The 14,020-nt window shown below is 34.6% G+C and overlaps 1 protein-coding gene across 1 annotated transcript in view; it reads left to right on the forward strand.

Annotated features, from left to right (window-relative positions):
* LAMA2 (laminin subunit alpha 2) overlaps positions 1–14,020 on the forward strand; it is a 536,992-nt gene that overhangs the window by 56,574 nt on the left and 466,398 nt on the right. The gene's annotated exons all lie outside the window — the stretch shown is intronic.

Below are 14,020 nucleotides of genomic sequence, written 5' to 3' on the forward strand. Positions count from 1 at the left end.
TCATTTTTAGTCTTTGTTAATTATTAACCAGTAGGTTCTGTAGCTTGATTCAAAAATTCTTTTGTCTTAAATTTCTCTATCCCCCGGCTTCCCTGATGGCGCAGGCGGTTGAGCTTTGTGGTGTGAAGCTGCCCCCAGCCTCTGCAGTGAGGGTTCGATCCCCGCTGGCAATGGAGATGTCGTGTTTGCACATAGACCTCTCCTGTCTTGCCTGCTGCTCCCCTCAGCGGTGTATTTCGTCAGTCTGCCAGTTCTGTTCCCTGCTCTGTCTCTGGTGAATTCTCTCACCCTCCTGCACATCCGGCCTGTGCACCGATTCTTGTATAAATAAATAAATCTTTAAAAAAATATTCTCTACCCCAGACTTTAATGAGTTATTGTAAGTACTTAGGGCTTACTATACTCTCCATGTCTTTTGCATTAGATCATTTTATATATTTCAAATGTTTATTTTCCATTACATTTTTTTCAGTATGAAACATTTTTTTTTAAATATGTTCTTTAGCAGCTTCTCTTTTGCAGCACTTGCTTTTGTCTTATTTGAACATTATATTAAACTAGTGTCTTCTCAAAGTTCTGATAACTTATAGATCTGTGAGAGGCATTTTGTTTGTAGCAAGTATAGAATAATATTTTGGTTTTTAATACGTTCCTCAATGAGTCAGTGTTTTATTGATCTTATTGGCTGTCTTGGAGGCTTAGATCTGTTGTCTTTAGGGACCAATCTACACAGTATTGATGAGGCGACTGAAAACTCATAGCGCATTTTCCATTAAGCATAGGTTGGAATATTTTTTGCAGGGTGTACTCCACCATGCCAATTTCCTGCATTTTATTGAAAGTTCTTCCTGAAATGTTTTATTCTTTATGTCTATAACTATCAAGAAGTGTGTCATATGCAAAAGTGAGGTATGTGAAATGGATCTCTTTGTCCTATAAGGCCTATATATCCTACCCAACGTTAACTTTAAAATTTCATGTATTTTTTTATTTAACTAATGACAGAGGTAGACACAATTAAAAATTATGTCAGAGTTCAATGGCTCTTCTTCCTTTTATTTGAAAACCGTATCTTCTGAAATGACAAAGAGAAATGTGATCTATTTCTGCTATTAATGAATAGACAACAAATGCCCACATTTTCCCTCCTTCTGACTAAAAAAGCTAATGATAAGTTAATTCATTTTTTGTATTTTTGTTGTCTTTTAAATTACTTTTTTTTTTGAAACAAAATACATGATCGTGTTGGGGCAAGTACATCTTCTTAGTTCTGGTACTTTTCTTTCACTAAGTAGCATGTTTGGACTTCAGATGATAGTGTCATTTGGTGGTTTTAGTGGTTTTAGTGTCTGAAGTATGATCACAGTCCACGGTAAGACTAGATGATCTCTAAGCTGCCTCCTCTCTATGCTCCTTCCCTTTCTGTATTTTTGCCTGTCTTCCCTTCTTCATACTAAGACACTCTCTTGCTCTTGAATGGCTCACATTCTAGGTGTGAAACTGATAATACAATTTTTTAGCAAGCATACAAATAAATAATACTATATGTTCATATTACTACTATGAATGGGCAGGTAGAAAATGTTGGGGCAACATGGACTATGAGTAATAACATTTCTTCTCTGGTAGATAGTTAACACTTCTAGTCATGGAATTATCATTGACATAATGCCTTACATGACTGAGATCCTTCACATCTGGTTATCTTTAGACCTTGTGTTATATAAACATTCACTGAGTGTTTTCCATGAAAGCTTTGTTTACTGATTAAAATTTTAAATTGAAATGTTACATAAAAGGAAACAGTCATCAAAAGAACCTCAATAAAACCTCAAAACAACTAAACACTCCACTTGTCTGTTTAAATCATTAGCAAAGGCCAGCACTATTATCCCAGCTTATAAGCTTACTTGACTCATTATTTTGGTCTTTTCACATATGCTTTTCCCATGGCCAAAATTCTACAAGTTAGTAATAAATACTGGCATGGAGAGAGCTCCATTACATTTTGGGTGACAAAACATTTATTGAAATGCTATCTGTGTGAAGCACTGGGGCATTCATCATCTGAATAGTCTGAGTTATAGTCCACAAAGAATATAACCCACGTGAGGGATGTCCCTTTGACATTAAACCAACATGCATATATTTCATCGGCTCCATGAATGGTGTCCCAGAGGTTGTGTTTTTTCTTTTGAGCTTTGACTTGCTGATCACTTTTCATAAACATTACCATTGAATGCACTTGTAAAAAATAACCTTTTCTTTTCCATGGAGTAAGTGGAGGAAAAGATCCATTAAGACTAGTGTAAAATTGTTGAATGAAAGGGTATCAAGTGAGTTCAATGCCCTGTATTATAAAAATAGGGGTGAAGGGGTGACCTTTAGTATTACTTAAAGACTCTGTATTTCATGCGGTATTGCCATGGGAAAGGAATGCTTGATGATTATCCAGTGATGTTGAACTTGCAGTATATTCCAACAAAGTTGTTTTTCTTACAAAGGCAGCATTTTAGTGAAATTGTATTTGTTTTTCTTTCTGATAGGTTCTAATTGAAGTTTGAAGGTTCATTACACAGTGCCTGGGAATATGTTGTCAAATACAATTCACTTCTCCCTTAGTGAATGTTGGCATGATTTTATAGGACATGGGACTCTGGAGTGCTCAGCTGTCATCATATTTGGCTCCAACTTCATTCATCATGGAGAGAATTTCTACAATGTTTTGAATCTCTCCTTTCAAATATCAGTACAATGAAACAATATTAAAGAATAGGTTTGAATTTCAGTAGATGAAATTGGTATTCAAACAACATGTTATAGGTAAAATCTTATGTTTCTTTCAATTATGTTGAAAAAATACAATCTTAAATATTTCACAGATGTATCATCTGAAGTCCAAACATGCTACTTCATCAAAGTCATATTCACTTAAGTTTAATAAGAAAAATAAAAATTAAAAATGCTTGCTCTTAGGATACACACTCTTCTACAGCTGGACATTTCTGATTTTATTTGGGAAACAATGTTTGTTGAGTAGGTTTGGGTTGCTTGGTAAATGAATCTACTTCAGTGTGAGAGCTGTTTTTATTAACAGATTTTATAAACTGGTTGGTAGTTTCCAGTTTTGTGGCAAGAACAATTTGTCATAATAAACCTGTAACATAAATGTGCAGGATACATTCTTGTTTCAAGAGTCTGTAAGAGGAGTCCCCTCATGAACAATTTATATGAGAAGATCGTAAAATGAAGTTCAGCAGTAACACAAGCAACTGCCGTGAGTGGTATGTTGTTAAGGTCTTTTAAATCATAAAAAATGTACTTTCAAGGATGTATTAATCTTATTCCAAATATATATATTTTGGTAAATAGCAAATTGGAAGGGAGACTTTATATATTTTTAGAAGGATTGAACTGACTACATATTAGAAAGCTAGAAAAAGCAAGGCAGTGATTTCTGTTCTGACTGAAGTATTTTGCTTGGTTTGACATTTGATTGCAATGATAGATAAACTTAACAAGGAACAGAAAATTTGTTTGAATAAATTTTTGATACTATTTGACTGCTATTTAAATAGTACTAGGTCAAACTCGATTTAAAAAAAAATCTAGTAGGGTTTACATTAGGTTCAAACTAGTATCTGAAATACAGATCCTTTGATTTGCTGTTTTGCTAATCACTGGTCTTAGAAATTTACCATGGATTTTAAAATGTGATTTTTCTTTATGTTTTGTGTTTGAGGCCAGATATTTGTTTGAAAGAAATCAAATATCTCAGTTAAATTATTTTTAGGGAATGCAAGTTTTTGCTGCATTTCTACCTTTTGTGGACAACTGCTGGAGAATTTTTTGTTATTCTTGGTTAATGCACAGGCAATTCAACTAAAAAAAAAAAAAAAAAAAACCACCACCTAAAACGATGCATAAAGACAAAGAATGGAAACAAAAGAAAAATAATTTGTACTCAAGGGATTTTCTTGGGCAAGGTCTGGGAGAATATGCCATTTCTTTTTAAGAATGCACTATATATAAAGGCCACATTCAGTTGAATAGATTGAAAAATCCTTATTATTTTGATTAATGATTCAATGTTGTCCCTTTGCTAAATATGCATAAAAAGTATTCAGTCACACTTTAAAATGAGTTAAACTAAGGGAAAAGTAGGTCAGTATGCTGAGAAATGAGCTTTTCTTCATCAAATAGTTAATTCTGTATTCTTTAAAAAGAGCAAAGATCAGCTCAATAAATAAGGTACTTGTAATAATGAAAATACTTTAAACAGGATCCTTTTGTTTTTAATCTAGAATTGACTAAATTTCATTGTAGATGTATTGCATAAAACACATTTCAAGGGCAAAATTCTTCCTCATTATACAACTAGTGAAGGTCCAAATTTCAATGACTAACTCATATGTAGGTGGGAAAATTTGCTAACAAACATTAGGAAGATTGTTAGAAAAACTTACATAAGACCATTTGGAAATAAAGACCAGAGATGTGTCTAGGAATCAACAATCTCAATTCATCCTTGTTGCTGCAAAGTTTTCAGGCCTAAACCCTTTGCATTAAGACAGAAAACAGCAACAGAGAAGCTTTAGCTACCATATGTGCCTGATGAGCTTTGTCCAGTGAACTAATGAACACATAGATTCGAGTTCTCTATCATTACCAAGAACATACAAGAGAAATATTAATGAAATTATTTTTAAGAAGGAAAATAAACGTGTTTTTGAAAAGGCACTCAAGAAAAACACAAAGAACTGTAGTATTGATTATTTGACTAAGTCATTCAGTAGAATATCTGTGGGCACACCTGTATTTGGATAACCTTAGATGAATAACTTTAGTCTTCTTATGCAGATAGGCTCTGGTCTAATCCTGGGTGAAGATCAACACCAAATATAGATAGTATTGTAGTTATTTTGAGGTCTTAGAAAGAGAGAGTAAACCTATACTAGAAAACAAAATCTGAGTGGAAATAATTTATATTTCAAGATTAAATGAGTCAAATAAATAATTTGGCTCATAGGGGGAAATATATTATCATTTTCTTTAAAATGTGAAAGTTATAAATGGCAAATCATTAGCATTATTGTAATTGCAAATTAGCAAGCATAATTCTTATGAAAATCAAAATAGTCTTTTGGACTCTGTCATATTTTAGCCGGTCATTTGTTTTGATTCTTGAAAAAAAAATAAATTTATAGTGATTTTTATTATGCTACAAGGTATTCAAAAAATTTCTGCCTGAATAAAACATAGAATCTGAATTTAAAACATAAAGGCAGAAATTAAAATATAAATCTCCCTAAAGTAATTTGTCACTTTACTAGTTCTCTTCAGTATTAAGTGACCTACCAATGTTAAGAGTTTGTGTTTTTCAGATGCATTTGATTTTATCAATCCCCTGGGGGGTACAGTTAAGAAGTTTATTTGGGGCTTTAAAACTGAAATTGGATAAAGGTCAAAGGTTCAATAGTTATAAGCAAACTTTAATTAAGAATGAATAGAGCTTTTCTCTATTTTTTTCCCCTGAACATCACAAATAAACTTGCTGGGAAATAAATGTTAGGAGCATGGGATGTTAGCTGTGAGCATGGGATGTTAGCCTAGCCTTGGGGGCCAGCACTCCTTAAATGCAGGTTTGTCAGGTCTTCTCATTGGTAATATTTTATTAACCATTAGATATTTCTCCTTTATGCATTTTGAAGCAATGACCCTCTTTTGAAAATGGTGTAAATGATCAATGTCATTCCCTTTCTTTACAGATAGGATGGTTTATTGAGAACAGTAGACGTTGAGTCAGACAGACCTGGCCTTAGACCCTGGCTTGTGTCTTGCTGTATAAATGACTATGTGAGATATTGCATAACACAAAACCTCAAATCTTACCTGTAGTATGTGAATAATCATGTCTACTCATTCTTGTTATGAGTATGAAATGAAGTTATCCATGTGAAGCATTTAGTACAGTGTCTGGCGTATAATAGGTGTTCAATGAGTTGTCTGTTTTACTTGGTTCCAAATGGTAAAACTTTTATTTTTCCATATAGGGTATTTGGGAGCATTTTTAATTCTTTTCCAGGGGTTACTGACAAGCTTGAAATGAGGGTGAGGTCAATGAGCTGCCCTAGGCACAACTGTATTTGTCCAACTTCAGACTGAGACTTTCCTTAATTTTGTTTCCTATCTAAACTTGTCACTGAAAAGTGAAACTTGATAGTAAATTAGAAAAAAAAAAAGATATTGGAAATTTTAGAGCTTCTATAAATTCCTTTTCAAAAGAAAATATATTAATAATGAGTTGATGTATTAATACCTTAAAAATACCTGATTCCAAGTGATCTTTATGTTTCTTGTAGTGACTTTCCAATTTTCCAAGAAAAGTATTGTCATTATTTTACTTATGCTATTGGCATTAATATTGAATTTTAACACCTTTTAATTATTGAGATTAAAAAAATTAAATGAATGGCCAACTATGCAAGGGTTGAAAATACTTGGACAAATAACAAATTTCAAATTAATAAACTTGTTTATTAATTTTAAAGCAGTTACTACATTGCAATGAGGGGGAAAAAAAAGAGTTTTTAAGCCTAGTAATTTAACAACTGCTGCCCTAATAGCTGGTCTTTTTTTTTTTTTTTTGTGGGACAATCCTAAATCAAACCGCTACCATAAGATGCTACAAATCTCTTAATAGTTTGGCTCTAATGCTAATAAGCCCAAGTTATTAAAGTTCTTTTGAGAGAGGATTCATGATTCCTTTTCTGTACAGTATTCCTGCTCTGGCTTGGCTCAAAGACAGTCACAGTGAGAGAAGGACACTGAAGATGGAATAGTACATATTGCATGATTTTTAATACTTTTACTCTACACTTCTCTAGCTATATGACATAGCCTTTGGTTTAACTGTCCTCAGAAGATATTAAGTTTGAGAGTTCGCTGGGTTTCTTCAAGGGGATTTGAGGATGAAAAGGAACAAAAAGGAAGAATGTGGAGGAAACTGATTTTTTAAAATCTACTAAAGGGACTTCAAATTGCCAGAAGAGCTGAAAGTTGGAGTCACAGAGACAGGGGACCAGGGTGTGGTGTATATAGGCTTAGAGTGAACCCCGTTGCTTTACCTGTCCTCATGAATGACTCACAACAAACAACTAACCATCATGGAAGTTGGTGTTCTTGCTTTGCAGTGATAGTGCTGTGGGACCTGATAGCTGGTGCTTCTTTTCATAAGCTATCCTGGGAATTGCTTTCTAGCTCAAATTGCAGACTCACATTTTGAATACATGCATTTCCCTCTCAATTGTTTTTTAAGCTTTGCACATTAACACTGACCTAGTGTACCATTTAAAAGCTCTAAATATATCACACAGTGGCCAGCCCAATCAAGGTAAGTAGTCAGACACCAGCATGCTGTGCACAGTATGTCAGCTGGCCTTTCTGCAATACAAGGATTCCATTTATGCCCAGTTAACCAGGTGACCCTCTAATTTTATGAAGCATAGACTTGACTTTCAAAGAGGTCACAATGGAACAAAAACTATCGCTATATCCTACAGAAAAAGTTGCTTGAAATCACAAACTATTTGCCATTATTTGCTAATAATCTACAGTTTCCATTGAAAGATATGCCTCCATGAATTGTGAAATAGTCAACCCTGTGGGTAGATAGAATCTCAAATTCAAATATTCATATATATTGATATATGTAAAAGAGCACATCAGGAGTTACCCAAAACAATAGGATAAATATTGTGCCATTTTGTGGGATATGAATTTTACTTAAAGTTTTGATGGGGTGTGGGGAAACAAAAATGTTTTTTATTAAATATATCCAAACATACCATGGGATGGAACTAAAGTTGACATTTTGTATTTAGATAAATCCCCCCCAAATTGATATGTTTCCTAGGGTAGTAATTATACTTTTCTGCCAGTAGTAGTAATGCCTTAGAAAGTTTAAGTGCTATCCTAGAACTTGGATGGAACTTGAGGAGATTATGCTAAATAGAATAAGAAGGGGAAAGACAAATACTGGGTGACTTCATCATATTCAAAATATAAAGAAACAAAGCAAACAAACTAAACAAAGACAAATCCATGGATTTTAACAGCAGAACTGAGGTTACACAAGTTGTGTTGGTGGGTGGAAACAAAGGGTTTGGGGGGCCCTCTGGACTGTAGTGGAGGGTCGTTAGTATTTTGGTGCTGGACATAGTGTGATAAGCATACATTTGAAGAAGTGTGAAAGTACTCCTAAAACTTATATAGTGTTGTGAACCTATGTTACCTTAAAAAAAGAGAAATACTTTCCTAGACTGTCACTGATTTTAAGAGAAATATTTTCAAAATAAATTAGTTAGAAGGGGGGCGGGAGGGGAGGGATTAGGGTCAGAATTGGGGGGTTGCAATTGTATGGGGAATATAAAAATAAAATTTATTATTTAAAAAAAAAAGAAAAGCTAGTGGAAATGAGCTTGTGAATTCACTGATCTCTGTCCTCCCTAATGAAATATGTATTTGTCAAGTTATTTTATGGATTAAATATTTTATTACCTTTGAATATGAAAATTAATCAATTAGACATTGTGTCTCCCTTGACACAATCTGTTGAGAAGTATTTTTTAAAGTAAAAGTATATGGAAATCTAAGAACAAGTACAACAATATAGTTGGCAAGTGCTAAAGGAACATAATACAGGAAAATAGCAGAATCTTAGAAGAGTTAAGGAAGACTTTCCAGAGGAAGCAGCAACTAACCTGAGATTTTTAAGGATGAAAGGGAGAAGTTCAAGTAAGTAGAATTTGCAGTGGAGTTAGGGATAAGTGAATGTGACAGAATATTTTAAGCAAATAATGTAACAGGTTAACCTATGAGGTGAACCTAAGGTGAAAAAGTGTATTATCTAGTCCAGGAACTGAAAAAAAAAAAATGGAATTCTTGGAATACAAAACATAGGGACAATGATAGAGGAGATAAGAAGAAGGGATCAGAGGGAAACAGTAGGGAGAGTTAAGGTTGAATGATAAGCAAGAATCTGATGATGTACTACTTTGTGAGTCTTATTAAAGAGTTTCAGGGAATCCCTCTGATGGCAGAGTGGAAAATGAATCAAGGAATGACAGGAGAATTCATTAGAAAGCTATTGAGATAATTAAAGACACCAATGATAATGACCTGAACTAGGATGTTGGCAATGGAGATGGATAGGCATGAATTGTCTGACAGAATTTTTTTGTGATTTGACACAAAAGGACTTGATAATTGATTAAATGTAGAAGGCATAGAAGAAGAATTAGCCATGGTGTTCAGATTTCTAACTTGGTTAAAAGAAACACAGAAAAAACATTTTGAAAGGAAATAGGACTTTCTGCTTAAGATTTTTTTTTCCTTTTGATTTCCAGTGCCTGGTCGGCACCCATGCCCTAGTGTTTAAGCAGCAGTTGAATATTTAGAGTTAAAACTCAGGGGAGAACTCTCACTGGTGTTAATGATTTGGGAAATTTCAGCATCTAAATAGTTGTTAGAACCCAGGGGAATGGGAAATACTGCCCCAAACAAGTTTATAGAATGAAAAGAAGGTATAAATATGAAGGAACCCTGAAAATGCCAAAATGGGAGAGGAAGGCACCCTGAAAATGCCAACATGCTTGAGAGTATATTCTGAATTTTGGTTTTTCTTTTTGGAAAATTTATCATGACAACAGAAATATTTTTTTCCCCATATTTCAGACCGTTTTTATGTTGGTACCTGACTAATGATGAGTGTACAATCTGTATATGTTGACATTCATGAGGAATGTCTTGGGACATTCAATTCTGTAAATGTTATTCTAGTACATAGGAACCCTAAGAAATTCAGAGAAACTTAGGTACGCTGTTTTGTGTTGTAAGATATCCTCCAAATGTAGAGCTTATGAAGCTGACACTGAAATTAGTCTTGAAACCCAATATCAATAATATGGACACATCAATATTTTTGTCCTTCAAATTGGGTTTCCCAGTATAATAGAGCAAAACTACCAGTGCTACCAAATAGAAGATTTAATCTATATGGCTAGTTTCTTCTCATTGAATTTGTTTATACATGTATTTTATTCTGGTGGTGTCTGTGATAAAAGCTTTTTCTCGGCTATAACCATTTTCTCTGAGTTTCTAAGTAGAAAGATTAGAAAGAACTTTGATTAGAAAGTTCACATGACTACACGATTAACTCTCAGCCTCTCCTCATATGGTTGTTTTATTTTGTTTTGTTTTAAAATGAGACTCAATTTATGTGAACTAAATTTTACTTTTAATAAATACAGATTCATTAGCTTCAACACCGTTTTCTGCCTCTGTTGCTTCAGATAAATGATTATTTATACCTTACATTTCCCTGAACGAGGTTTCTGTTGAGACAGTTGTTTTCTGAATACGTCCTCACTTCACAAAATTAATTTACTTTCAACCCCTCTCTGGTTTTATCACTGTTTTGATAAATAGTTTTATAGCAGAGGAAAAATGTATTGAAACAATTTTATGACTTTTTAAAAAAATTCATTCCCTCCCTAAATTGGAGCTACTGCAAAATCAATGTTTAACTTTTAAATGAATCCAAAATTTATACATTATAGCTAAGTACTCTCAGTACTATCTGTTGACTTTCTTTCCCCCCCCAAAAAAAGAAACTATTAAAGAAATCATTTCCTAAGTGACTCTATATGAAGTAGCAAGCCTGCAATAATGTAACTGTCCCTGGTGCCCACCAGATTCCCTGACTAGTTAACTCATTCATACATAAATCAAACAATTTTGAGATTCAGCGCAGGGCTTGAGGAGAATTACCAATGAGAATTTGTAATGAATTATTGGCGCTACCTGTGAATAGCTACTTTTACATTTCAAATAGTCTGTGCCCTAGGAAGCAGATTATTCTTTCAGTATATATATTTTTCTACCTATCCTGGGACTTACGCACAGGTAATAAACAAACAAGCAAAAACCCACATCTGTCCTTTCTTTAAAATAAATATAGTTCAACTTGAGACAAGGTAGGGAATAGGGTTTTCCATAATATATCTCCAAAGAATGTGGTCATTGGGACAGTCTAGAGATACTTCTCATAGGCAGTAATTCTTTGAAATGTAAGTAGGAGCTGGACAGGCAAATAAGGATGGGCAGAGGGTTTGGAAAGGTGTTTAGAGAGAGAGAGATGCTTATACACATAGTCCCTCTCCTGGTAGACTCTGAAGAAAGCCTGGAGCCCTCAAGATCTAAAACTGCCATTGTGGCTGAAACATAAAATTAAAGGGAACAGAGACTGAATTAAAGTAGGTGCCAGATCCCTCAAGGCTTTAAAGATTATATTAAGGACTTGGTGTATATACCAGTTAAATAATGACTAATAGGACAGGGGTGTACAAATTTGTTTTCTAAAGAGCAGATATTAAACATATTGCTGCAGTTGTTCAATTCTGCTGTTATAGGGATGAAGCAGCCATAGAGGATGTGTGTGTGAGTGTGGCTGCATTTCAATAAAACTTTATAGAAAAATTCCCTGATGAGGTAAATCCTGAAGTTATGACTTATTTCCAAGTTTCTCCATTTGAATTTGTGCAGAAATATTTTGGGGACTTCAGTCAGCAAGTATTACTGTATTTTATACATTGAAAATTGCGTTAAGAAAAAAAATTGGACTCTTGATTTTCCTTTGAAGTCATGTCACAAGAAGAAAGCAGCAGGCTGGTTCATCTGCTAAGAGAAGTGCATAAAAGACAAAATGAAATGCCAGAAACTGGATTACTAGAGGGAATGAGTGCTAAGAAAATGTTAAAAAGGTTTCTTAAAAAGCAGGGATCACTTGGGAGGTGAACTTGTTCAAAGCATGCATTAACTTGCCTCTTGCAAGAACAAACTGTGTTACCAGACTCTGCTCAGCTTGTCTGATATACAGCACCTGTCGTCTCTGTAGACAACAGACTCTGTACTTGAAAACTATTGAGTTTAGTGCTCATACTGTAGAGAATGTTATACTATCATAAAGGTGTTTCGATGAAATCTGGAAAAGCTAAAAAAGACTGAACAAGTGTATCTGTCTCCCCCTTATAATCCTAGTACTAACTTCTTTTGAGTAATTTCCTGAAACTTTCTTCATGTTGAAGAAAAATTCTTGTAAAATTCTTGTCAAATTCACATAGTACCTTTTAAATATTTTAGAATTATAACACTGGACAACAATGTGAAGAAAACACTTATTAGTCACAATGGGCTATAGTAATTTGCAAGAATGAAAAATTTCAAAATGGTCATGATGGTAAATAGCCAACATATTTAATCAGTGGCATGTTCTACTATTTATACTAGGTCACTAATGGAGTCTTCATCACCTTAGTGTGGTGAGCCATGGTAGAAGGAAATGGATAACTCTGGAACAATTAAATGCTTCTGGAACTGACACATATTAATTTTTCTCACACTGTATTGGTTAGAAGTAGTCAAATGACCCCCCTCTGCCCCAGCATACTCATCCATACTGAACCACCATATTTAGTCTCACAAAGCTGTTAATTTTTGACAAATAGCACTAAAGACAGTCTCAGTTTTAATATTGCTTGTTTAATTCTTTCATTAATGTTTATCTCTTTAACTTGATGGGTACCAAAATAAGCAGGTACTGTATTTGCTCAATTTCTGGTAGCACATGACCCAGGGGCACCCAAGGACCCTAAATTGTTAAGGGATGCACCCTCTGAAAGGGATTCTGTCATATGTCTGCACAAAGGCAAAGGAAGAAGACTCTTTGTGTGAGATTCATTAGAATTTGTGTGCATAGAGAGAAGAAAAGGGATTAAAACAAGTTTCCCAATAAAGCACCACAATTTACCCATCCCCTTGTGGGCAAATGCCCAGCCAAGCAGTGTTGGCCCTAAATGGGACCGCTGAGTCCTGAAAGCATTTCACAAGTCTAAGGTACCTTCTGGTGGAAACCACAAGAAAAGGGTTAGGCAGGGAGAACTGGGGCTGAAGGAGAGAGAGAAAATGCAAAATATACTACATCAAGATTACAGCTGTCATTGTCTCTGTGAAGAACCAGAAGCAGTCTCCCCAATTGTCTCTCACCCACGTGTCTCTTGCAAATACCCCTTCCAAGTATCTCTACATGTGCCTCTATATCCATGTGTCTCCTCTCTGCTCAGTACCAGGGTACAGCTTGGGGCCACAGAAACAAGAAAACCCCAGCCTGCGTGTGTTTAGTTATATGCCAGGCAAGGCTGCTTTACTCCACCCCTATTATCACTGACCAGCCCCCATTCAGGAAATCAGATTCATGGCATGCTGGAAGTTTTGGTCCCCAGTGCACAAGATCTCTTCATGTGGAGATGGGGGTATAGTCTGTAAAAATATCATGGGGTGGAGTTCATTCAGGGCATCATATATGGGCTCAGAGTTTGCTCTTTATTTCAACATTTCCTCCTTGGTGTCTAAAATAGTGACTTGCACAATGATGGGCTCAAAACTTATTTAAGTGGATGATGTTCTCCATTTAGTATAGTGCATTCATGATAGACCATACAAGGTAATATAAAAGCAAAATTATGTTAAGATCATCAGGGATAGTCATGATTTGCAGAAACTATTATTGTTAGGATGTGATGATAAAATAATAGGAAAAGTATCAAAAAAAGAAACAGATTGGATTTTTGGAGTCATGTCTGGGTCCAATAGACATATGCTGTTACTGCTATTATGTCCAAAACAATGTTGGGTCTCTACAGTTAGAAGCATTTGTGAATTGATGTTATTTCTGATGTTAAATATTAGTATAGTGCTAGAGATAAATGGTTATTTTACTTTTCTAAGTTGATATCACAAACTCTAATATTTGGTCTATGTTCTAGAGTACCTCAACATTCTGTACTCTATCATTTGAAATGGCAATTGCCCACAAATATAAATAACCTATCAGGATCTGGACTTTCATATTAATTATAGCAGAACAAATATAGAGTGTGTAGAGTATGTTTGTCAGATAATG

This window comes from Talpa occidentalis, unplaced genomic scaffold (assembly GCF_014898055.3).
Source record: "Talpa occidentalis isolate TD23 unplaced genomic scaffold, MPIMG_talOcc4v2.1 talOcc4.2, whole genome shotgun sequence".
NCBI classification, from domain to species: domain Eukaryota; kingdom Metazoa; phylum Chordata; class Mammalia; order Eulipotyphla; family Talpidae; genus Talpa; species Talpa occidentalis.